At 47.3% G+C, this 26,982-nt stretch overlaps 1 long non-coding RNA gene across 2 annotated transcripts in view; it reads left to right on the forward strand.

The window, feature by feature from the left end:
* The window catches only part of LOC116985272, a 58,865-nt gene that overhangs the window by 21,328 nt on the left and 10,555 nt on the right, over positions 1-26,982 (forward strand). The window contains exons 1-4 of one of the 2 annotated variants that reach the window (XR_004415231.1): positions 11,871-12,028; positions 16,221-16,375; positions 16,695-16,835; positions 17,260-17,263. This is a non-coding gene — a long non-coding RNA (uncharacterized LOC116985272). Of the gene's footprint in view, positions 1-11,870; positions 12,029-16,220; positions 16,376-16,694; positions 16,836-17,259; positions 17,264-26,982 lie in introns of those variants that run through there. The other variant, XR_004415232.1, reaches the window with a different exon arrangement.

Genomic DNA, 26,982 nt, shown 5'->3' on the forward strand with positions numbered 1-26,982 from the left:
GATCATCCAACTCAGTATCCCATACCTGCCTTCTCTCCATACCCCCTGATCCCTTTAGCCACAAGGGCCACATCTAATTCCCTCTTAAATATAGCCAATGAACTGCCCTCAAATACCTTCCGTGGCAGAGAACTCTACAGAGTCACCACTCTGTGTAAAAAATGATTTTCTCATCTCGGTCCTAAAAGGCTTCTCTCTTATCCTTAAACTGTGACCCCTTGTTCTGGACTTCCCCAACATCGGGAATAATCTTCCTGCATCTAGCCTGTCCAACCCCTTAAGAATTTTGTAAGTTTCTATAAGATCCCCCCTCAATCTTCTAAATTCTAGCCTGTACAAGCCGAGTCTATCCAGTCTTTCTTCATATGAAAGTCCTGACATCCCAGGAATCAATCAGTCTGGTGAACCTTCTCTGTACTCCCTCTATGGCAAGATGTCTTTCCTCAGATTAGGAGACCAAAACTGTACGCAATACTCCAGGTGTGGTCTCACCAAGACCCTGTACAACTGCAGTAGAAACTCCCTGCTCTTATACTAAAATCCTTTTGCTATGAATGCTAACATACCATTCGCTTTCTTCACTGCCTGCTGCACCTGCATGCCTACTTTTAATGACTAGTGTACCATGACACCCAGGTCTCGTTGCATCTCCCCTTTTCCTAATCGGCCACCATTCAGATAAAAGTCTATTCCTGTTTTTGCCACCAAAGTGGATAACCTCACATTTATCTACATTATACTGCATTTGCCATGCATTTGCCCACTCACCCAACCTATCCAAGTCACCTTGCAGCCTCCTAGCATCCTCCTCACAGCTAACACTGCCCCCAGCTTCATGACATCCGCAAACTTGGAGATATTGCATTCAATTCCCTCATCCAGATCATTAATATATATTGTAAATAGCTGGGGTCCCAGCACTGAGCCTTGCGATACCCCACTAGTCACTGCCTGCCATTCTGACCCGTTTACTCCTACTCTTTGCTTCCTGTCTGCCAGCCAGTTCTCTATCCACATCAATACTGAACCCCCAATACCGTGTGCTTTAAGTTTGCATACTAATCTCTTATGTGGGACCTTGTCGAAAGCCTTCTGAAAGTCCAGATATAACACATCCACTGGTTCTCCCTTATCCACTCTACTAGTTACATCCTCGAAAAATTCTATAAGATTCGTCAGACATGATTTACCTTTCATAAATCCATGCTGACTTTGTCCAATGAATTCACCACTTTCCAAATGTGCTGCTATCCCATCTTTAATAACGGACTCCAGCATTTTCCCCACTACCGATGCTAGACTAACTGGTCTGTAATTCCCCGTATTCTCTCTCCCTCCCTTTTTAAAAAGTGGGGTTACGTTAGCTACCCTCCAATCCTCAGGAACTACTCCAGAATCTAAAGAGTTTTGAAACATTATCACTAATGCATCCACTATATCTGAGATTAGCTTCGGGAAAATTGGACACCGAATAGTGGTAAGTGAAGACGACCTCCTTCGATCTCCTTCGACCTCCCTTAGACTATGTTGAAGACTATCTACGACTACCTTTGATTACCTTTGACTACCCTCAATTACCTTTGATTACCAATGAATAACATGCCGACCTACTAGGACCTACTATGACTAAACCTACAAGTAATAAAGGGTATCAATTTTTTACCATGGCGACCTTTTTTTACTCGCAGGCATTTTTCAACATGTTGAAATATACGTTGCGACCTAGCTGAGGCCTTAAGTACATGGGGACTACTCTCCAGCATGAAGGAGAGTTAAAAAGACCTCATAGGACATCGTGTCGACCATGAGCGAGTATGAGTCGAGGGCAAACCTGCACGAACTCGCGGATTAGGTCACCCAAGTGGGGCAGGCCCTTTACAAAGACCTCCTAGGACCACCTAGGACCTCGTGTCGACCATGCTGCGAGTATGAGATGAGGACAAACTCTCCTGAACTGCGGATTAGGTCGCCGTAGTGGGACAGCTCCTTCATTCCTGCCTCCCATCTTGAATGGTGGCAAATCATTTACCAGCCTCCATTCTCCCGGGACCTTTCCTGTATTCAATGATGACTTGTAAATTTCAACCAGGTCTCCCACAAGTTCCTGACGAGAGGAGAAATATTAATTGTCCTGTAACTCTCCTTGAGATCACCTGCAATCTTTTCTAATTTCCAGAGAGTTTATTCCAATATTCCACCATCTCTCTTCACTGGACACTTCCCTAATTCTAAACATCCATCCGGTAAATCAATACTGCACAGACTCCAAAGCAAACATTTCCTGCCTTCGATATGGAGATCAAAACACACCCGAAACTCCAAATGTCCTCTCACTGAAACACTGTGGAATATCAGCAAAACATCTTTGTTTTTGTCTCCAAACACCTCACAAGAGTATAGGAGCAGGGAGGTTCTACTGCAGTTGTACAGGGCCTTGGTGAGACCACACCTGGAGTATTGCGTACAGTTTTGGTCTCCAAATCTGAGGAAGGACATTATAGCCATAGAGGGAGTGCAGAGAAGGTTCACCAGACTGATTCCTGGGATGTCAGGACTTTCATATGAAGAAAGACTGGATAGACTTGGCTTATACTCGCTAGAATTTAGGAGATTGAGAGGGGATCTTATAGAAACGTACAAAATTCTTATGGGGTTGGACAGGCTAGATGCAGGAAGATTGTTCCCGATGTTGGGGAAGTCCAGGACAAGGGGTCACAGCTTAAGGATAAGGGGGAAATCCTTTAGGACCGAGATGAGAAGAAACTTTTTCACACAGAGAGTTGTGAATCTCTGGTACTCTCTGCCACAGAGGGTAGTTGAGGCCAGTTCATTGGCTATATTTAAGAGGGAGTTAGATGTGGCCCTTGTGGCTAAAGGAATCAGGGGGTATGGAGAGAAGGCAGGTACGGGATACTGAGTTGGATGATCAGCCATGATCATATTGAATGGCGGTGCAGGCTCGAAGGGCCGAATGGCCTACTCCTGCACCTATTTTCTATGTATCTATGTATCTAAGAACAGACATGGTGTTATTTGACTTCATAATTGCTTGTTCCAGCTGCAGATTAACTTTCTACATCTGGTGAACCAACACGCCTGCACCCCTCCACACAACAAGATTTACTGGCTTCTCACCACGTGAAATGTTCTGTTTTGCTATTTCTCCCATCAAAAAGCACAACCTCCCATTATCCTACAGTACGCTCCAAATATAACATTTACACAACCATTGTAACCTAATTCAGGAGACTTGTCTGTGACCACAACAATCACTGTGGGTACAGGTCTATTGGTTACATGGAGAAGATTAATGATATAAGTTGCATCCAATACAAAGAAACAACACATAGCAAAGATGACAGTCTCAGTCTGTTCCTTGAAACCTCAGAGACTCGCCCTCCGAGTGAATTGTGGTTCAGGACACTTTCTCCCACCGTGTCCTGTTCATAACTACTGTTGTCCCTCCTGGTATGTCGCGCTCTCTTTCTCCTCCCCAATCCCACATTTTATACACATTTACCCTTTGAACTTGAACAAAAACTCAGGCAACACATGTGGAGGGTTTCGTGTTCGTTTTCTAGGTCTGCACAAAACTTGAGAGTCTTCAATTTACAACAGAAGCCTTGAATACTTTACTCAATGCTGGCAGCAAGGCGCCAAAAATGACTGTACACATAGGATCTGACTGCACACTCACACTGTCTACAGGCAGAATCAACTATATACAAAACATCTTCCTTTGTACTGTGCAGTGCCACCTGCTGCATGGGAGGAGCAATGGGGCATCCCACCCCACACAGTGCACCGAACATCACAGAGGGAATAGACAGACAACGTTAGGGATGGGACCCTTGTGTAGACTGATTGTATTTGGGGGAGAAAGCTGGAAAAGAGAAATGGACATGGGGAAATGTCTGGCAAGTGATAGGTGGATACAGGTCTATTGGTTACATGGAGAAGATTTATGATATAAGTTGCATCCAATACAAAGAAACAACACGTAGCAAAGGTGACAGTCACAGTCTGTTCCTTGAAACCTCAGAGATTCACACTCTGAGTGACCGTGCTGACTGCCACCATCACTTAGAAATATTTCATAAATGTCACTCAGAAGACGAGTCTCCGAGGAACAGACTGTGACTCATCTTTGCTACATGTTGTTTCTTTGTATTGGATGCAACTTATCTCATAAATCTTCTCCATGTCTTCAAATCTTCACCATCAGTCACATCTGGCTTCACCCCTTTATTCTTTCCATCGATACCATTCACTCCACAATGTCAACCAATCCTTCTCTGCAGAGATGCTGCCTGACACGCTGAGATACTCCAGCATTTTGTGTCTCCCCATCACAACTCCTTGGTTCACTTACCTCTCCCCACACAACCTGCCTCCTACCCAAGGACATTGTCTTGAAATTGCATGTGATGCATTCAGGATATTGCCAACCAGTTCAGTGGCAGCCCACTCCCCACCCTGAAGATACCCCGACTCCACCACAGGCAAACTATGGCTATAGTGTGTGTCATCCGCAAAATGCACTCGGTGGTGTAAACGATGAGAAACTGTTTCCGGTGTCTGGTCACAGAGACTACAGGGGAACAATGTTGTGGAAATCTGGCTCCTTCACAAACTTCTCAATGTGTGGAAATGATTGTCCAATGAATCAGAGGTGAGGTGACAAAATGATTTCCCTCAGCGAGTGTCTCCCAGCTGGCTAAGGTGATGAGGTAACAAATGCTGCTGCACTTCGTTCCGTGTTTTCTAGTTTCCAAGCTCGGCCAGGCAGTAGGAGCATGGACTAGAGTTGCAACACCTGTCCTTATACCTCCTCCCTCGACTCTGTCCTGTAAACCCGACAGTCCTTTCAGGTGAGGCAGAGATTCACTTGCATCTCTTCCAACCTCATCTACTGTTTCCATTGTTCAAGTTGTCACTCTTATACATCGGCAAGACCAAGTGTAGACTGGGCAATTGTTTTGCTGCACACCTTCGCTTAATCTGCCCTGACCTACCTGATCTCCTGGTTGCCAAACATTTTAATTCTCCTTTTCATTCCCACACAGACCTTTCTTGCCTTGGCCTCCTCCATTGTCAGAGTGAGGCCAAATGCAAATTGGAGGTTCCAGCTCCAGAGATTGCAGACTCTGCTCCCATTGTGTGAGGTCCATGGAATGGGGAGGGCTGGATTTATCTCTGACGGCACAGGGTTGTTGTCCAGCCCACACAGGGAGTTCCAGCCCAGGGTGAGCCCAGGCACTTCAGTCTGGGACAGTCCAAACCCCCGTGAATATTGGGGGCTTCAGGTTTGGACGGGAGGAGACCGATTTGTTGATTGGACGGGAATTTTAAGGGAAGCTGGTCGGTGATTGGTCTCAACCAAAAGAGATAGCGGTTGATTGGCTCTACTTCCCTTATGAAAGGATAGAACAACCTTGGCTATTTTCAAGTTCTCAGTGGTCTCAGCTTTAGTTGGTGAAGATACAAGGTACAAAGATCTTCTTAAATCACCTATAATTTCCTATGATGCCACTTCCATAAAAAGTGTTGGGGCTTGTAAAGTTCGATTCGCTACAAACAGATAACAACACAATAAAGTTACTAATATGGTAACGTCTTTATTTCACCCAGGCGGGTGTGGGAGGTAACTCTAAATATGAACACACAGACACAGAGTTCCTCATGTTCCACACATAGATGCAAAGCACATGCGTATGCTTATACGCGAACCAGTCTGCAATTCAGCAATTCTTTATCTTACAGAACATTGTACGGCCTCTTGCTTTGTCCATATGTGGTAATATTAAAGATTGTTAGTTTCTCCCAATCTTAGAGGAAAAGTTATTTTTTCATATACTTTTGCTCGAAGGAGCTACTCTTTATCTCTGCAGATTCAAACAGTCTTGTTTTTTGACCTTGTTTATTCATTTATTCATCAACTGTTCATTACAATCTTGTTGAATATTCAGAGTAAAGGGTAAGGACCCAGTATCCTGTACATTTAGATCATAGGGCAAAGCATCCAGTGTTTGTGCACTTTATTCTTGTTGAATATGGAGAGAAAATGGCAAAGCACCCATTTTCTATACCTAAACTAAAAGCGGAGTCTATTTTGTAACCTTACCTAACTTCTTCAGGTTCTTCTGAATGTTCTACCTCAGAGGACTGTGGAGCTCAGAATACACAGACTGTCAATATTAAATCGTGGGAGCGTCTCAGTAAATGAAGCTGCCGGAATGTTGTAAAAACCCAACTCTTCAGTAAAGTTCCTTTGGATGGAACTAGCTGGTCTTCACTGCTCTGACCTCTGTGTGACTCTAAACTCTCACCAAAATGCTTGTCCCTTTATCAAACGTCATCGGAGGTTACCAAAAAAGACACAGGAATATCTCAAAACCTGCACATCTCCATACACAGGTATTGGCAGTAATTTCCATTTTCATCATCCATGCTCATATACTAAGGAACTCCTGAGGTGATGTCCTGGGGCTGGGATGTTCAACCACAGGCATCGTTCTTTGTGTGGGGAATGTATCCAACCATTGACGTATTCTCTCCTTGACGATCCTTGTCTCAGAATGGCCAGGTCTCCTCGATGCTGCACTCAGTCAAATGCTGCCTTGTCTTCAACGAGCCTCACTCTGGCCTCACCTTTGGACCAAGGCTGTGATGTGGTTCAGAGCTGAGTGATCTTGGTGAATTTATTTGCCTGTTTTGATGCAGCTAACACCACACCCAAGGGGAGAGCCAGGCCCTGCGCACAAACTGACCAGCCAGTCCTGATCATAGACGCAATGGACACACGGAGAATCCTGTCCAAGGTCAACCCGTGGAAAGCAGTTGGACCCGACAACATCCCAGGACGGGTGCTCAAGGAATGTGCGGATGAGTTAGCAGAAGTGCTAACAGACATCTTCAACATCTCCCTTAGTCAAGCCATTGTCCCCACATGCCTCAAAACTTCCATAATAACCCCAATAGCAAAGAAATCAGTTGTGGCCTACCTAAATGATTACCGCCCTGTTGCCCTAACCCCCATAGTAATTAAGTGCTTTGAATGCCTGGTTAAACCTCACATTACTGCCAGCCTCCCCTCATCGTTAGACCCCCTCCAGTTCGCCTATCGCCCCAAACGTTCTACAGAAGATCCCATCTCCACTACGCTGCACACAGTACTCACTCATCTGGAAAACAAGAACACCTATGCCAGAATCATGTACATTGACTTCAGCTCAGCCTTTAACACCATCATCCCACAGAGACTTGTGGAGAAACTAACCCTGCTGGGCCTCAACACCACCCTGTGTCACTGGATCCTGGACTTTCTGACCGAGAGACTGCAGTCAGTCCGTGTTGGCAAGAACATCTCAGGTTCGATCACGCTGAGCACTGGCTCCCCTCAAGGCTGTGTGCTCAGCCCGCTGTTGTTCACACTGCTCACACATGACTGTGCTGCTAGATTCAGGGACAACAGGATTATAAAATTTGCAGATGACATCACAGTGGTGGGACTCATCAGTGGAGAGGATGAAACAATGTACAGGGAGGAAGTGAAACAACTAGTGGACTGGTGCGGCAACAACAATCTAGAATTAAACGTAGAAAAAACAAAGGAGATGATTGTTGACTTCAGGAAGTTGCAGTCCAAACACACACCCCTCGGAGTGCAAATCACAGACAGTCTCACCTGGTCCAGCAACATCACTGGGATTGTCAAACGGGCCCATCAGCGACTGCACTACCTGAGGAAACTCAAACAGGTCTCACTTCCCACCAACATCCTCAGGACTTTTTTCAGGGGCACGGTGGAGTCTGTACTCACGTACTGCATGAACACGTGGTACTCCAACTGTAACTGCTCAGACAGGAAGTCTCTGCAGAGGGCAGTGAGGGGAGCAGAGAGGATCATTGGCGTCTCGCTACCCTCGGTACAAGAACTGTTCCAGAGTCGCTGCCTGAAAAAAGCACTGAGCATAGCAAAGGACAGATTGCACCCACTCCACACACATCTAGATCTCCTGCCATCAGGAAAGAGATACTGCAGCATCAAAGCCTGGACAACCAGACTGCTAAACAGCTTCCTTCCACAGGCTGTGAGGCTGCTAAACAGTCATTCCATCTGATTCTGCTGCTTTTGCACTGACAATTTAATAACTGGCACTGAGTAATAACTCTGGCACTGGCTCAGGCCACTTAAATCAGCTGCCCTGGACATTTTATGACTTTTTTAATTGTATTTTAATGTTGCTTTTTTACCTGCACTTTTTAAAAACTATTCGTACTGTTTTTATCAGGAACTGGATTGTTTTTATTTATGTGTGAAATGTTTAAGTTTTAAGTGCGATGCTCCGGTATTCCCTGAGAAACGTCTTCTCATTTTGCACTGTACAGTTTGTTGCTTTGCATGATGAAAATAAAGGATGATGATGATGATGATGAAACCCACACTGAGCGTGGGCAAGTTGATTATTGGAGGGGAAATGACACTTGCCCGCACTGTGGACAACCTCTGATGATTGGGAGCAGCCTGGTTGTCTGGTCATTAGCTGGACTGGATTAGTCCAGCTTTATTGTGGGGTCCAATTTATGGGCCAATACCTGGTGAAGTCTTTGGAGCAGAAGGGATGGTTGGAAACAGGGTGGCTGGAAGGAAGGTTCAGGAATGGTTGTTGATTGGAGGGGTGAAGATGCTGGTTTGAAGGTGAAGGACTGGCCCTGTGTTTGACCTCTGGATGTCACCAGTGGTTTTATCAGCACTAAAGGCTGAAGAACTCATAATGCTGATGTTGAAGACTTTGGCAATGTCCTCGAGTGTAGATGCAGGGTTGAAACTAAAACAGCGACTATGCCTCTGCAGATGCTGCCTGACCGGCTGAGTTCTTCCAGCAGCTTTTTATTCATCCTGGAGAAATTATTTAGAAAACCGTTCCAAACCCCTCAAAATAACAGACATTGTCCTATTTGACTTCATAATTGCTTGTTTCAGCATCTGGTGATCCAACACACCTGCACCCCTCCACACACCAACATTTATCGGCTTCATCACCACGTGAAATGTTCTGTTTTGCTATTTCTCCCATCAAACAGCACAACCTCCCATTATCCTACAGTACGCTCCAAATATAACATTTACACAACCATTGTAACCTAATTCTAGAGACTTGTCCATGACCACAACAATCACTGTGGGTACAGGTCTATTGGTTACATGGAGAAGAATTCTGACATAAGTTGCATCCAATACAAAGAAACAACACGTAGCAAAGATGACAGTCACAGTCCGTTCCTTGAAACCTCAGAGACTCGCCCTCTGAGTGAACGAGGTTCAGGACACTTTTCCTCCCACCGTGTCCTGTTCACTGAGCCAGCTGCCTCTATCTGTCAAGCACTTTCTTTGTCCTGACCTGAGCCTCAATATCTCTCATCATCCAGGTTCTCTACTTTTGCCTTCCTTGCGCTTCACTCAAACTGGGATATTCTCATCCTGAGATCATCTGATCTCACGTTGAAAAGCCTCCAACATCATAGACATCCCATTACCTGCTAGCAGCCTCTCAAAGTCAATATCTGCAAGTTTCACCAGAGCCAACAGAACTGACGGAGATGCAACGCAACCTTGATCATGAAGGAACACCCTAGAGAAGAAGGAAGTTCTGGGGAACCTGTGGAGGAGGCTGAGGGTGGGCATAATTGAGGTTTAAAAATTATGAGAAGAATTGAATGAGGAGATAGGAAGAATATTTTACTAGTATCAGAGATGTTTAAAACCAGGGGGCACAGATTTAAGGCAGGGGTAGGGGTAGGGGATTAATTATTTATACAGAGGGTATTAGGAATGTGAAATGCCTGCGGGAGGTACAGGCAGAGATTGTCAGAATGGTTAAGAAATATCAAGATGATCAATGAAATTGTCAAGATACAACAGGTGGGTACAAGACAGTCGGCATAAATATGGTGGGCCAGAGACCCTGTTTCCATGCAGAATGACTTGTGATTGTGAATCCTTTCCTTGTGCTTCACGCCCAAGGGAAGAAACCTCACGTCCCCTGGTGATTGCACAATGTTCAGTTCCATTCACAACTCTTCACTAAATGAAGCAGTTCATCCAGCAAAATCGTTCCGTCCTGGGCCAATAAATGGCCAGTAGCATTTGCACCACATGATTGTCAGGCAATGACCAACTCTAAAGGTCAGGGTCTACCCGTAACAGCCAATGACATTAATCTCACCAGTTCTCTCACCATTTACAGCTTAGGGGTCAGCATTGACCTGAAAACCTACAGGACCTGCCGCATTGATTCTGTGTCTTTAAGGGAAGCTGAGGTACTGCGGAAACCTCAGCACGTGATTCACCTTTGATGCCAAACTATTCCCATCATCTACAAGTTGTGAGATCAGGAGTATTGTGGAATCCCTCTGCGCTCCTGGATGAGTACAGATCCAACACTCTGGAATGCATTTAGGATACTGCAGGCCAGCTCATGTGGCAGTCCCCTCCCCACACTGTAAATTCCCTCTCTCCACCACAGACAATCCATGGCTATTGCGTGTGCCATCCACAAAATAGATTCAGTGAAGCAAATGATGAGAAACTGATTTGTTGTCCTTGATCACAGTACGGGAGAGCAATGTTGTGGAAATCTGAGACCTTCACAAACTTCTCAATGTGTGGAAATGATTGTTTAATGAATCAGAGGTGAGGTGATGAAGTGATTTCCCTCAGCGAGTGTCTCCCAGCTGGCTGAGGTGATGAGGTAACAAATGCTGCTGCACATGGCTCCGTGTTTTCCAGTTATTGAGCTCCCAACCAGCAGCAGGAGCACGGACTAGAGGATGGAGATCTGAGATCATTGGCAAATGGGGCAGAGGGGACAGGAGGAATCAGGTTTGTTCAGGAAGTTGTCATGATTTGAAACTCATGGACTGAAAGGCTGGTGGAAGCAGAATCAACAACGACTTTCAAAGGATTTATCTAAATGTATCCAGGAGCAAATTCCAGTGGTTCGGGGAAAGAGCAGGAGAATTCTGTTAAATAGATCACACGATCCAAGAAATGGCACAGATAGGATGGGGCAAATGGCCTCCTTCTGTGCAGTATCAATGTATCATTCTATGATTCCACCTGGCCTCTAGAATGTGAAGTGATTGGGGAATGAGAAAATCCAGAGAAAGAAAGAGGCAGTTGGCCCATGGTTCCCACCCACTGGAGATCCTGTGGATTCCTTCCTATATTGCGATCCTGCAGGGATCTCCCTCAGCTGTGCATGGAAATGCAACAAGCATCAAGCTGTCCATTATCTCCCCGTCCTTCCATGCACTTTCTGAGCAGACCTTACTACAGCTCCTTGTTGAATAGTGGCCAAGATGCTAAATTGAACCAGTTACTTACAAATGGATTACAAACTTTCCCAAGTCAGTGACGGAGGGGGACCTTCCACCGTGATGTGAAATGGAGAGGAAACAGACCAGAGTGAGTAGAGGAGTGAGTGAGGTGTTCTGGGTCAATAATGTTGTTTTTGACTATTCGCCTGAACCTTACATCTTAATTGTTCCTGTTGATAATATTCATTAGATCCTAAAACTATGAACACATAATGGGACCATACATACTATCTACAGTTTCCATCCCTCAGTGTTCAGATACAGTGCCACATTCTACAGTCACACTTGGAGCTCACAAGACATTTCTGTGACTTCCTGTTCATCTTGTTCGAATCTGTCAGTCAGTGATTGGTCAGCAGGAGTTTTACATAGATTGCTGCAGCCAATTGAGTTTGATTCCAATGGTTCCAAAAGCCTCCACGATGCCAGAACTGCACGTATATAAGGATGCAACAGCATTGGAAACCTCATCGACACAGAGAGCTGGGAGAGAGAGAGGTGGGAATGGCAGCAGGATATGCCCACCTTCACTGTGAAACTTGACACTAATGATGAATTGTTTTCTTGTGTTTCAGGTTCGAGGAAGGAAACATGATGCTGGTGTGGGTTTTGGTGCTGACCACACTGCTTGCCAGTGATGTGGCAGGTAAGGTCCATTGATTCCAGGAGCTTTAGAAATATATTGGTGTGAGGAATTAATTCACAGGCACTATGTTGGGACTGTGGAACATGGGAATTTGTGGTCATTGGGACTGGTAGGAAATGTCTCTTGTCTGGGATACTCATCTCAGAGCTGCTGAGTTGGAAAGTGAGTTTGAGACTCTCCTCCACATCAGGAGACAGAGATTTCTCCACGGTGACACTTCACAGGAAGACAGAGTTGCAGGAAGAGGGATATGTGACTCTCTGGCGAGACCCCAGGGATGCAGTGGAAAAGATTCTGCAGGCACTGGTCCAATGCAATGGTTGCAGTTTACTTGCCCACTGTGAGGGTGAGGATGGTGGCTTGAGGGAGGATGGCCAGAGTGCTGGCAAAGGTACAGGGGGAGCGAGTCCTGGGGGTGGGGAGTGAAAGAGACAGAAAATGGTTGGAATTATGAGTAATTTAGTCATTAGGCTGGCACACTTCGAAGTGCAAAGGCATTGCAGTTTCTGGAATTCTGATGACATAAGTGTATAACTATAATCTGTTTAATGTCTCCTCAAATGGCAATACATGTCCCTGGAATCAATCAGGTGAATCTTCATTTCACTCCCTCTACAGCACTGATATTCTTCTGGCGGTCAGTAGTCCAAATCTTAGACCGATATTCCAGGTACAGTCTCCACTAGACCCAATATACCTGTAGTAAGATGTCTTTGCTCATCCACGCAAACTCTCTGACAATAAATGCGAACAGCTTTGCGTCAGCAGCAGCCTTGATGCATGTCTCTCGGTCACTTCATACTGATGTTGTTTGTAAAGGTTGGGTCTTATTCTTGCGGCACACTCCAGTGTATCAGTATTATTAAACGTCAGTTTCTCTTATGTCAATCTGCAAGGGATGTACATAGATATTGATCATCTGAGTTAACCAGGGTTAGATAGAGCTCTTAGGGCGAACGGTATCAGATATGGGGAGAAGGCAGGAACGGGATACTGATTGTAGATGACCAGCCATGATCATATTGAATTGCTCGAAGGGCCGAATTGTCTATTCCTGCACCCATGTATGTATCTTTTTTTTCACTTGCTGTAGAAATATTTATTCTTATTTTTTATTTTTCCACGTTATTCATCTCAAATTCTACTTTTCTTTTCGTTCTGAAAACATTGGTTTATTTTTGGTGAAATTTGTTGTTATTTTTCAGGTTGCTGAAGAAAATTTGGAATTGTTCACAATTCCCCAGTTTTCTTCTGATCTTTTTGTTTAAACAATGGCTTTGGCTGGGCCACATGTTCTTTTGTATTTTAGTATCTTAAATCATGTCTATCTCCAATAGTTGCGTTGAGCTGATTCTCATTTCTTTCACCTCCTCATTCTTGCTACATCTGTTGGCCTCCGTTTATTTGAGTTTTCTGGGGTGTTTCTTCCATAAAGATATAAAAAAAGTTTTATTTTTTAAATATCACGGTCATTTGCTTATTCCCCAGTATAATTTCTCCTGTCTCAATCTGCACTGGATGCACATAGATTTAATCAACTTTTTATTTTTGCTTGATCTACTTTATTTGATAACTTTTTCTTTTTTTAGCACTCTCAAATTCTACTTACATTTTTCCAATCAAAACCTTTGTTTATTTGTTATTAAATTTGTTTTTATTTGTTCAGGTTGCTGAAGAGAATTTTGAATTGTTCACAATTCATACCTTTCTGCTCTTTTGGAAAAAATACAAACCTTTTCTTCTGATCTTTTTGGTTCACTGATGGCCATGGTTGGACAACACTTTCTTCTGCAGTTTATCTATATTATACTAAAACTCTTCCCTTAGTTCTTAACATTCGAAATATCTGTGTGTTTACAGGGTTGTGTTGGCTTTCTTTTAATCTATTTAATTTGTATCTTCTTCCAAATGCTAGGCCACAGCCTTCCCATTTTCACACATTCTACTTACATGTTTTCCCTCGACAGGATAAACGTCTTCCCGTCGCATTCCAACCTATATTTCCAAAGTTTTTAAAGTTTTAATTGTTTATTTTAAAGAAGTAACTGATTTTCAGTGGGAGACTCTTGCTGCCTTTCCATTGATGATGTCACAGTGCCATCTCACGGAAGTCCAATCACAATGGATCTCATTTACATATGAGATGACAATGGGCAGGGGTGGGAGATTGCAAGCTTCACGTGGTCCGCCCATATCGATGAATGCAATCAACCTGGCGTGCACAATCAAATAAGATCAAATAGAACAAGTTGTCCTCCCCCTCCCTCTCTACCCCCCCCCCCCCCCCCCCCCCCCCCCCCTCCAGGATGTGGTAATTTTTTGGACCTAAGGGTGAATGGTGGAATATTGCGTTCGGGAACCAGCCCTCCCCTGAGACACCGCACTCCACTCTGCCTCCCTCCCCCTCTGCCTCCCTCCCCCTCTGTCCCCCCCCCATCTCTCCCCCCCTCCTTCCTCTCAACCACCACCCCATCTCTCCCACCCCTCCCTCTTTAGGGAGTGGAGAATATTGGGACCTATGGATGAGTTGTGGAGTACTGTATTCGTGGACCAACCCTCACCTGTGAAGCCATGCGCCCTGCAACCACTCCCTCTTCCTCATTACACTCCGCCCCCACCCTCTACCCTCCCTCTCTACCCCCACCCCTCCCTTTACCCTTCTTCTCTACCCCCATCACCCTCTCCCCCTCTACCCCCTCCCCCTCCCTCTCTACCCCCCTCCCTCTCCCTGTTTAGCCACGCCTGCACAGTTGGGAGCTATGTATGAGTGGATAGGGCGGGGGATGGGGGAAAGTAGCAAATGAATAATATTAATATAATAACGCGGGGGGGGGGGGGGGGATTAGTGTGTGTGCATGAGCGGAGGTTAGTTTGTGTGTGTGTGACGCTGTCTAGAATTATCTCAAAAACTTTCAGTTATGTACATAGTGAAGACATTCTCTATATATTGACTTAATTTGTTTTGCCCAATCTGTATAAAATCTGATTATGCTATTACTCTTCCTAAAAGTGCATCTAATTTCCTGATATGTACCCTAGACCACCAGACCACAGGTGTGTGACCACGGACAAATCCAACCAATGTCTTCCGCACATTGCTGTTTCTCAGCTCCACCCAAACTGATGCTGTGTCTCCATTTCATGAACTAAGATCCTTTCTCTCCACCGACTTCATCCTGTCATTTATTATCAGGGTCACCTCTCCATTTTCATTTTGCCTGACCCTATACAGAGCTTAACCTAATATTTAATTCCCAAACTTGGTCACGCTGCCAGCACAAGAGAATGACACCCGTTGACTTGTGTTCATGTCACAAATATATCCGAGGAAGGTGGACTGAGGGAGGGGATCAGGGGGAGGAGAGGTGGGGAGGGGAGATGAGGACAGAAGATTGCACAAGAAATTATGTCTGTGATCACAGCGAGTGTGTCAGTGGGTGGTCAAAGTAATTTAAATTTCATGTAGTGAGAATATGCATCTGTGTGGCCAGTGAAAAACAGAGCCCTCTGCTTGATGTTGAATAGATGGACCTCAATGCACACTAACATGGTTCTCTCCAAGTGGCGGTGCTGGCAGACAGGATGGTGAAGAAGGTGTTTGGTATTCTTACCCTTAGTTAAGATTAAGGAGTCAGTATTCATGTAACAGCTGTACAAGACATTGGTGAAACCCCACCAGTTAAATGTGTGCAGTTCTGGTTTGCCGGACTACAGGAAGGATGTGGTTAATCTAGAGACGATGCAGTAAAGATTTGCATTGATGTTGCTGGGCTTGAGTTATACGAGAAAAATTTATAAATTAATGAGGGGCATTGATAGAAGGTATGGGGAAGGGGGGAGGGGGGGGGGGGTCAAGAACTGGAGGGCATGGAGGTACAATTAATCAGGGAGGTACAATTACAATGTTTCAAAGGCACTTGGAGGGGTGGAAGATTGCAACCTTCACGTGGTCCGCCCTGTTTCGACCAATGCAATCAACCTGGCGTGCACAATCAAATAAGATCAAATAGAACAAGTTGTCCTACAACTTTAGGCTGTGCATGCCATACGCAAGAAGAAGAAAGGCACTTGGACAGGTACATGGATAATAAAGGTTGAGAGGATATGGGCCAAATGCAGACAAACAGGACTCGCTCTGGAAGGCATTTGGGTTGGTGAGTTGGCTTAAATCCAAATTATCTTTAACTGACAGGGACGAGCAATTCGTTGGGACTGGAGGAGACTCAGCATCACATTGAAAAGCGCAACGTAGGCAAAAAAGACTGCAAAGTTGACTGGGTTTATTATCCTCCCTTAAAATCCTGTTTCCGTTTCTTTTGTGACAATAGAACATGGACCAATGCTGAGGTAAGTCCCTAAAACCAGTGGTTACTTTGGGAGGCCTGGGGAACACTGATCTCTGCTGGTTCAATCCCATGAACACAGCACAGCCTCTCGTTGAATTGCCTGCGATGAGTCCCTGTGTTCCAGGGTGCGCTTCACTGCAGCCGTGGGCTATGGTTTCTATTTCTCGGACCAGTGGGTATCCAGGTAATACATTTCCCCAATTTCCGACATCACTTTGCATTATTTATTTGGATGATTTTTTTGCTTGCTTATCAGATGATAAATTCACTGAATTTACACTAATTTACGGAAACAGATAAACTATTTTGTTTGTTTAAAGGAATTCTGCAAACACCAACCTCATTCTGCACATCTGGCGTCTGTGTCCTCGAATGAACACAACATGTTCCTTAAGAAAATGATTGCTGCAGAGAGCTATGGAAGTCCAAAAATTTGGATTGGACTAAACGACATATTGCGGGTAAAGTTAATGATAATGCGTTAATAATAATTTGTTGTCCTTCCCTGATCATCCTCTGCCCTTTTCAGACGGCAGGTTACAGTCAACACATTGATGGATCTCTGGTGTCACATCGTTGTTCTGAGACTGAGCTACAGATGACGCCCTGCAGAGTAACAGGGTGCGGCAATGTAATGTTTAAGTAAAGCCCCTGTCCCACTTCCGTGTCCTTGGCACGCTAATGACGTGACCTCGTGGTTGCGTTGAGGCACGACTGTCCCGCGAAGGTTACGCGCGACTTAATGTGCCTGCACAGCCGTCTGCAGCGTGTGACGTCATTTGAAGATGGATACAAAATGCAGGAGCAACTCAGCGGGACCGGCAGCATCTCTGGAGAGAAGCAATGGGTGATGTTTCGGGTCGAGACCCTTCTTCAGTCTGAAAGAAGGGTCTTGACCTGAAACGTCACCCATTTTTTTTTTTTGTACATAGGTACCCGGGCCATGGGACCTGTGAACAATTCTGACTGAGCGGGGGAAAGCTCGTCCGCAATCGCTCCATGCACGCGCCTCTCCTCGATACCCACCGTCACGGCCATGACACCCCCTCCCCCTGAGGAGCAGGGCCCTGGCTGAAGGTGACCAAATTCCTGGCTTTCAGGAGGTCACGGTAAAAGCCAGGCAACTCCCGCCTAGCGCGTCGACTGAAGCCTGCTACCGGGAGCCGTGAGCCCTCCTGAAGACAGCGCCCCCTGGTGGAAAATGTACGTCGCCAGCTCGTGCCATTTAGGAGGGTAGTCCGAGTAGACGTACCTCCACAGGGTCCTGAGTCGGAGAGCCGCCACCTGGGTATGAACACAGACCAGCGCCTGACCACCCTCCTCCAACGGGAGAATCAGAACCCCAGCAGAGACCCAGTGGTTCCTCTCACCCCAGAAGAAGTTGACCAATCTCCTCTGTAACATGGTTATAGAATAAGAGGACGGGACCATAGTGGCCATCCGGTACCACAGCAGAGAGGCCACCAGCTGGTTTATAACTACAGCCCTGCCCCAGTAAGAGAGCACACCAAGTAGGCCGGACCAACGTCCCAGCCGGGCGATCACCTTCGCCTCCAGCTCCTGCCAGTTCGCCGGCCACCCCCCCTCATCGGGACTCAGGTAGACCCCCAGGTAGAGGAGGTGCGTGGTACTCCACGCAAAACCTGCCATCTCCTCCGGCAGGGAGTCCACCTGCCACCCACCCACCAAGAGACCAGAACACTTCCCCCAGTTGATCTTGGCGGAGGTAGCAGCCGAGAAAACCTGCTGGCACTCACGCATCCTCCGCAGGTCAACAGGGTCGGTGAACATCAAAATGACATAATCGGCATAGGCCGAGAGAACTACCTCCATCCCCGGCCCCGGTAAAGCCAGGCCTGTCAACCGCCTCCGGAGAAGGCACAGGAAAGGCTCGACACAGATGGAATACAGCTGGCCGGACATGGGACATCCCTGACGAACCCCCCTCCCAAACGGAATGAGGGCCAACAAAGAGCCGTTGACCTTAACAAGGCATTCTGTAGCAGTGTATAAAAGTCGAACCCAGGCCACAAAGTGCGGTCCAAATCCGAACGCCTGCAGAGTCCCAAGAAGGGAGTCGTGCTCCACCCTGTCGAATGCCTTCTCCTGGTCGAGGGAGAGAAAGGCGACTGACTGACCAGCCCCCTGGGTCAGATGGATCAGGTCCCGGGCCAGATGAATATTGTCTTGGATGGACCGGCCCGGGACTGTGTTCGACTGGTCAGGGTGGATCACCTGGGACAGCACGGGGCCCAGGCGATTCGCCAATGCCCGTGCAAAAACTTTATAGTCCGTGCTGAGGAGAGAGACCGGGCGCCAGTTCTTCAAAAGGCGGAGATCGGCCTTCTTGGGCAGCAGGACAACAACTGCCCTGCGCCACGAGAAGGGCATCTCCCCAGTCGCCAGGCTCTCCCCCAGGATCTTCATATAGTCACCCCCCAGGACATCCCAGAAGGCTCTAAGGTACTCCACAGTCAGCCCATCCAGCCCTGGAGACTTGCCCCCCTTGAGCTGGTGCAGGGCACCAGTCAACTCCTCCAGAGTTAGGGGATCATCCAAGTGTTCAGCCACATCATTGCACACAGCGGGTAAGCCCTCCCACAGGACCTCTTGCGCCTCCCCACTCGATGTGCCTGCCGAGAACAGAGTCTTGTAGAAAGACCGAACCGAGGCACCAATGCTCTCTGGATCTGTGACAGAGGAGCCATCATCCGCAAGCAACTCAACAAGCTGCCTGCGGGCTCCTCGCCCCTTCTCCAGAGAAAAGAAAAAGGGGGAGGCACGGTCCAGATCGTACAACATCTGGACTCGCGACCTTACATACGCACCCCGGGCCCTCCTAAGCTGCAAGTCCCTCAGTGCTCCCTTCTTCTCCTGGTACTCCTCCCACTCACACGAAGCCCCACCAGTCTGATCCAGACGTGCTTCCTAGTCGAGTAACTCTCTCTCAAGCCGTCCGATCTCGGTGTCTCGCCCTTTGGTCGACCCCATCGCGTAGTCCTGGCAAAACAGACGGACGTAGGACTTCCCCACGTCCCACCACTGCCTTAGGGAAAGGAAACGCCCCTGCCTTTAACTCCACTTCGCCCAGAACTGCCTGAATGAATCCTGGAATCGGCGATCCTCCAACAGCTGGCTATTAAAATGCCAGTACGCGGACCCAGCCCGTGTGCACATCGGGATAAAATCCACATCCACTTCCACCAACCGCATGGAGGCCGCCGAAACACAGGAGACATAGGCCTTGGACACGTATAAATGATCAATACGGTCACCACCACCCTCAAACCTGTACGAGAAGGCGTTAGAGTCGGGATGCAAATTTCGCCAAGCATCTACCAGCTCAAAAGAGTCCACCATCTCCCTTAAAGTCTTTTTAAGTGGCCCCCTTCCCACTCCAGTGGCCCCCTTCTCACTCCAGGAGCCAGGTGGGTTCATCACTAGGCACTGTGTGTTTCCTGCAGGAAGCTCACCGCATACCTCCCGTCCCTGAGCACTGAGAGAAGGTGAAACTTATGGAGAGACCCCCTGCCCCCATTGATATTAAGACTGACTATAGTGAGCTTCATTTTGAAAGTACACTAGATCTTTTACCCGCCCCCGGTGAAGGATTGGAGCCGCCCCTAACCTTCTGCCCTCTCTGTAGGGCCATAAAAAGCTCTTGGAACTGACGCCTCTCATTTCTTATTAGCCCCGCCTCATTCCCCTTCTTCTGAAGGATGGCATCAATGGACTGCATGGGCGCACTCAGGTCCGACCAGCGGTCGACAGCCAAATCCACCTTGTTCCTACTCCCTCTAGTGCCCTTTAAGAACTTCCGAAGTTCCCAGACTTCGCCAAGTCGAGACACGGGGCCGCGGGTGGAGCAGTCCGTCAACTCACTGTCGATGAACTCCGCGTACCCCTCCTCCTCGCACTCAATGTCCGAGCCCGAGTCTGGAAGGTTACTACTCTCAGCCGCCTCGCTCACCCCTCCCTGTGAGGTGGGCATTCCAGCCACATCACACAGTCCCTCCTCTTTCACCATCCCACCCCCAGGATCAGTGACAGGGGCAGGTACCAGTGCCTCTGACTGCGGCAAGCTATCTGATAATTGGCCAGTCTCCTGCACGCTCCCACCACCAGATTATGAACAGTGAAGTCGGAGCAAGTCTCCGGGTCTTGCTGTAAGCGGGTCTGTCTGGAGTCCGACCTAAAGACACGCTCCGAAACGATCTTGCCCTCCTCCGCACCCAGAGTACCCGCCCCTGCACCATCACCCAGAGAGTCCCCGTCACCCACCACCAGGTGAATCACCTCACTGTGGCCCTCAGGGGCCGATGTTACTGGAGTCTCCCCTGCTCCCTCAACCAGTGGGGCATCACACCCCTCATCTGAGCTTGTAGCCTCAACGGGGAGCTCACGTTGAGGACCCACCCCCTCACCCAAGTCCCCCCTTCAGGCTGCCCCATGTCATCCACTAAGCTAGCAGACGCGTTCTCTGGAGGAACAGCCCCCAAGAGTAATATATCACCACTCTCAGGTGGTCCCTGACCTACAGAGGCATCCTCCCCCTCAGAGGAAACGTGCCCTGGGTTCTCCACCTCAACAGGAGGGGAAGGCTCCCCTTCAGGTTGCCCCTGAACTTCAGGCCCCCTCTCTGTATCGGAGGACCCATGCCTCCTCCTCTTCCAACCACTGGCGTGCGGTGTTACGGTAAGCTCCATAGCGGAAGCCTCTACCTCCGCACTACCGTCTACCTGCTCAACCTCTCCCGTTGGACCCTAGACCCTTATGCTTCCCTGGGCTGGGCTCAGAGGCGAGCACGAATTTATCTGCTGCCTGGGGTCCCGCTTGGAGGTGATCATCTTCTAGGGGACCCCCATGGAGAGTTTTCTTCTTTTTCTTGACTTTCCTCCCCCGCTGTTGCTCCCAAACCTCCCCATCCACCCCACGCACTTCACCGGCATCCACCGCCACAGGTACGGGACATGGAGGTGGTGGGGGGATGGGGGTTGGGAGTATGGGAGTAAAGCCTTCATGGGCCACCGTGGTAAAACCAGCAGCCCCAGATGGGCCAGCAGTGCTTTCCCGGGCCATTGTGGTGGAACTAACAGCCTGGGTCCTGGGACAATTCCTGCGAAAATGCCCCACCTTTTTGCAAGCGTGACAACGCACTTGGCCCGCGTTCCAGAACACGCGATAGGAGAAATCATCCACCTCCACCTCAAAACTCCCCTCCGTGTCCGTCCCCTGTGCCAACTGTATATACACGCGACGCTTGAACGTATATATATGTTGCATCTCAGGATCGTCAAACCTGTACAATAGTTTAGTGAGCCCTGACCGCACCTCCCCCAGTTTCCTTACATGTGGGATCAGGAGTGCATCCGGAACAAAAGTGGGAACGTTGGACATAATGAACGGCAAAACGGGACCCCCCCAAGGGTCCACCGCCGCGAAATTCCCGCATGCTGTTACCCCCCTTTCCAGAGCCAGAGCCACCGCTTGTTCAGTCTTTAGTAGAACAACAACCTTTCCACTGACCACCGCGCCCGAGACTATGGCTTTCTTGCCAACAGTCTCACCCAGCGCATCTAGAAAGGCCTTGAAGGACAGGTTGCTCTGCATGTACATTTTTATACCATATGTGTGCCCCATCAACTCGTGACCCTCAGTCTCCGAGACTGCCGACCGTGCGACAGCTGCATAACTCTGAGGGGTCGCCATCTTTAGGGCGTGGCACAACACACAAAGTATCAGTACTTTATAAATCCAAGCAGTCTTTCTGCTGTTGCTGCACCTCCACTCTTTTGCAGCAGTTAAATAGTCTTGTGAAGGCTTTCTTGGCAAGCAACAGAAGCAGTCTCCTCCTGATAAGATAGGAAATGTCCGTGCCAATCCTCCCGTCGTTAAAAATGGAGCTTCCAGAGGCTTCTTCCCCAGGTCTCCGTCGCCTCCCCGGCTTCAACGAAATCCAAGGCACTGTTGCCGTTCTTACCCAGCACACCTGGACCGGGCAAGTCGGTGAGGCAGGGAGCTTTCCGATGTTGCTAAACACAAACACCGCTCCAGACTCAGCTCCCACTTGTACAAGTTAAACTTGGCCTTCCGCTAACCACAGGCACTCCTACGACTTTCCAGATACATGGACAAATCCTCACAAATTAGAGGAATCCTTGAACAAAGACAGTCTCTGCAGATCGACAAAGCTCTGAACTGCAAAATCTGACTGCTTTTGTTTCTCCCCGCCAAACAAAACCTTCCGAAAAGTTCATCAAATCCTCCCCGCCAGCAGAACAGCTCCTCTCCTGGCCCCGCTCTGGGAGTAGAAGTGGGGGCCGACCGGATCCGCAACAGCTGTGAGCCCCAGGCTGAGTTCGACAATCGTTTGCCTGCTTCTGTTGCTGTTGGAGGTGGGACGTTGCGTCGCGCCAGGGTCTTGGGCCTGTTCCACTTTGGCCGTCAGTTACGCGACAGGCCGGTGGCGTGCGAAGATTTTGTTCACTACAAAATTTTGGAGCGCCATAACAATACCGTGCACAACTCCATACCCCTCCGCGCTTCTCAGTGGGACCGGCCTTTACCGGACGAGGTCGCGTAATTTGCGTGCCAAGGACAAGTAAGTGGGACGGGGCCTTTACCCGGTGATCCAGGCACGCGAGTTTGAAACCTATCCCAGACACCAGAGAATTTGAATCCAAGTAAATAAACTGCAATCACCCTGGAGTAACAAATTACCATCAGTAATGGGGACTGAAACTAGCGGACTGTTGTAAACACGCATCTGGTTCACTGTTGTTCTTCAGGGTAATAAATCTGCCCTCCTTCCCCAGTCTGGCCTCACCACGACTCCAGAGATCCATCAATGTGTTGACTCTTACCTGCCGTCTGGAATGGTCAGAGGATGATCAGGGAAGGACAATAAATAAAATTCCTCATGTTCATCTGTCTGTTTCTGCTCCACATGAGCCTCCTCTCACCCTCCTTCATCTCACACCATCACTGGGACTTTCCTTTCCCCTCATCAGCTCATGGAATCAGCATTATAAAAGGGTCAATACTGTATGAATGTATAAATATAAAATACACACTGACACAACACAAGAAAATGGGAGCAGCAGTAGGCCACACGGCCCCTCAAGCCTGTCCCGCCCTTAAATACGGTCATGCTTGACCAGTGCCGGCCACAACATTTCCCTTCATTCTTCTCGATCCTCTCTGTAGTTGCGTTCCGGATAATCCTTCTCCCGAAACTTGATTTTTCCCCCCCCCCAAACTGTGGAAAGGACACGGGGCAAGGCTGGTGTGCAGAGTGATGTCACAGAGCATCTGTGAAGAAATCTGGCAATGAGAATTTAGAGATTTGGGGATATGAAATTGAAAGGATCAGCCAACTGAAGCTGAACAGATGACAGTTGGCTGATCCTTACAAGTAAATTATCAGTGATCATTGTAACTAATACTTGATGGAACTTCATGGAAAGGATGGTCCTGCGAGGAGCCACGTATAAGAACAGACCTAGCGGACGCTGAGAACAAAGACCCTGAAGCCATCGAGAACAAAGAGCCTGTGGTCGGCTGAGAACAAAGACCTTGTGGCCACCTGAGAACGGACTTGGCAACCACCAAAAACTGAGAACAAAGGGCTGAGAACAAAGACCCTGTGGCTGCTGAGAACAAAGATCCTGTGGCCGCTGTGAATGAAGACCAATTGGATCATACAGGGCCACATGCGGAGGCAAATGTGGTCCACCACTGCCAAGAAGGGCCCGCTGGGCCACTGCCTGCATGGGGAAGCTTGCATACCCCGAAGATCAGAGAGTCGAGGAGGGAGCCGCCGCGACTATGAACACGAGTAGTGGGCTGGGAGGACAGTGACTGGGCACCTTCAAGGTCGGGTGAGGACTGGGACACTGGGCCTTCTTCAAAAATATGATATTGGCTCAACCAAATTTATATTGTTTTCTATTGTTGTTCACATTTTACTTCTATGTGTCTGGGTGAGGCAAAACAAATCAGCTGAGACTTTCTATGATTTTCTCTAATCGGGATATTTTTATTCCAAGGCTTCTGTTACTTTCATCAGAGTTTAGTTTTGTTTAGTTTAGTTTAATTTAGTTTAGTTCCTTATTGTCACGTGTAGCAAAGTACAGTGAAAAGTTTTTGTTGTGTGCTGTCTCATCAGCGGAAAGACAATACATGATTACAATCAAGCCACACACAGTGTACAGATACAGGATAATGGGAATAAGGTTTAATGCAAGATAAAGTCCAGTGAAGTCCAATCAAAGCTAGAGCATAGTTTAAACTCCCATCCACTGCCCTACTTGTCCCAGCTGTTCGTATTCTGCTCTAACTCCGGCTCAGGTACAGCTCCTTCCTATACTGTGACGTGGCAGCAGGAATGATCATTGATTTATACCCACAGGAAGGGACTTTCGCATGGATTGATGGATCTAATCATATTTATCGACACTGGCTTCCGAGCCAACCTAATGACTTAAGAGGCAATGAAGATTGTGTGGTCATTAACAATGATGGTAAGTGTAACAGTGAAAGAGATGTTATTTTGTTGGAAGGTACACAAAAAAGCTGGAGATACTCAGCGGGTGCAGCAGCATCTATGGAGCGAAGGAAATAGGCAACGTTTCGGACCGAAAACCTGAAGAAGGGTTTCGGCCCGAAACATTGCCTATTTCCTTCGCCCCATAGATGCTGCTGCACCCCCTGAGTTTCTCCAGCTTTTTTGTGTACCTTCGATTTTCCAGCATCTGCAGTTCCTTCTTAAACACATTATTTTGTTGGAAGTATATTGTCGTTGTTGGAAGTTTCATTTCAGACTCAGTATTGAACAGGACGTGACCTCAACAGACCTGCTGTTACACCAAGGGAGTGGACCAACCCCATGGGCTAGGTGCTCTCTGACTGTCCAGCAGTTAGAGGCGGATATATGGGGTGTAATGCAGGAGTCAGGGGAACAGACACTGAGTGTAACTGTGCAGGAGGAATGTACAAGGGGGTAACACTGGAGTTAGAGGAAGGTGTCAGTCTGAAGAAGGGTTTCGGCCCGAAATGTTGCCTATTTCCTTCGCTCCATAAATGCTGCCTCACCCGCTGAGTTTCTCCAGCATTTTTGTCTACCGTGTAATGTGACATGGTACTGTTGACCCTATTACCTCTATAAATTATCAACTAGTCTATTGAAAAAAGGACTCGAAACCAGGGTTTAGTACAATTTAATCTTTATTAACACTCAAGCTACTTAAGCATGCATGGAAACCGTTGACCTCTAATAACTAGTCATTACTTTACTATTCCAGCTTATCACTTCTCAAACTAAATCACAAAAAACATGACGTACAAATATGTTATCCGTATGGATGAATTGGCCAGATTCACTCTGTTGGTAGGAGGTAGTCTTCTCTGAGTTTTGATCCGGCTCTCTGGATCTGGATCTGGATGTAATACGCTGAAAAGCTCTAGGTAAAGCATCACTCAGATCCTTCTTGTGATGGTTGTTCCTGGTGTTGTCGCTACTAGACTGCCCGTCTTTTAAACTATTTTCCCTTCCATCTTTGGATGGAAACCATTGTTCTAACCCAAGCCTCTCATGACTTTGAAATCAATAATTTCAAGTTGTTACAGCTCCAAGAGCTGAATAAATAAAACACATCTCAGTCGTTATCAGGCTAAAGAGCTCTTAATTACGTTACCTGTTCATATTTCCTTCTCATCATGCAGTAATTTTGCAATATGTCCATCCCGAGTACTTTATCTAAAGGCCAAACTGCATAGCCATGAAGTTATCTTCACCTATGGTCCTACCAGATGTCAAACTCACGACCGTTTTCACAGTGATTGCCTCCATTCATCCTCCATGGCAGCTAAACACATGTCCTGTTACCCTATCAGGCTTTTTGACCAAGTTGAGGAGATCTAGTTGTTCACCCCCTTTTTAAATGACAACATCGGGATTAACATTGTGCATTGAAAGCCTTTCAGAGTCCTTAAACAAAGACTCAACTTGTTCTTCTGCATTCTTCAGTTGTAGTCATGCGAGTCACGGCACCAACTCTGTTAAAAAAACCTTTAAAACACACCACCAAGATCGGGCAGGCAATGAAGACTTTAATTAGGAACGCCAATTACATCGGCCATTGGAAACAACCAAACAAGGTTGTTCACCAAACAAAGATTCATGTGATCCTTATATGCAGAACTCGTAACAGATTTCACAATTTCAGCATCCATTTGTTGTCATATTACTCTGACAACTACTGAAAATTATACACCACAAACAGACACAGAACAACAAACACTGCTCAATCCAACCTAATTTTACTTACGTTATTTTTACGATTGCCATTTGTTCCTCCACAAACGCTACAGATATTGGAATGTGCAGTGGTGTAATATCCCCAGATTTAGACATGACATCGGTTGCAGAAGTTCCAGCTCCAGAGATTCCAGACTCTGCTCCCATTGTGTGAGGTCCCTGGAATGGGGAGGGCTGGATTTATCTCTGACTGCACAGGGTTGTTGTCCAGCCCACACAGGGAGTTCCAGCCCAGGGTGAACCCAGACACTTTAGTCTGGGACAGTCCAAACCCCCGTGAATATTGGGGG

The sequence above is a fragment of the Amblyraja radiata genome, chromosome 21 (genome assembly GCF_010909765.2).
Source record: "Amblyraja radiata isolate CabotCenter1 chromosome 21, sAmbRad1.1.pri, whole genome shotgun sequence".
Classification (NCBI taxonomy): Eukaryota; Metazoa; Chordata; class Chondrichthyes; order Rajiformes; family Rajidae; genus Amblyraja; species Amblyraja radiata.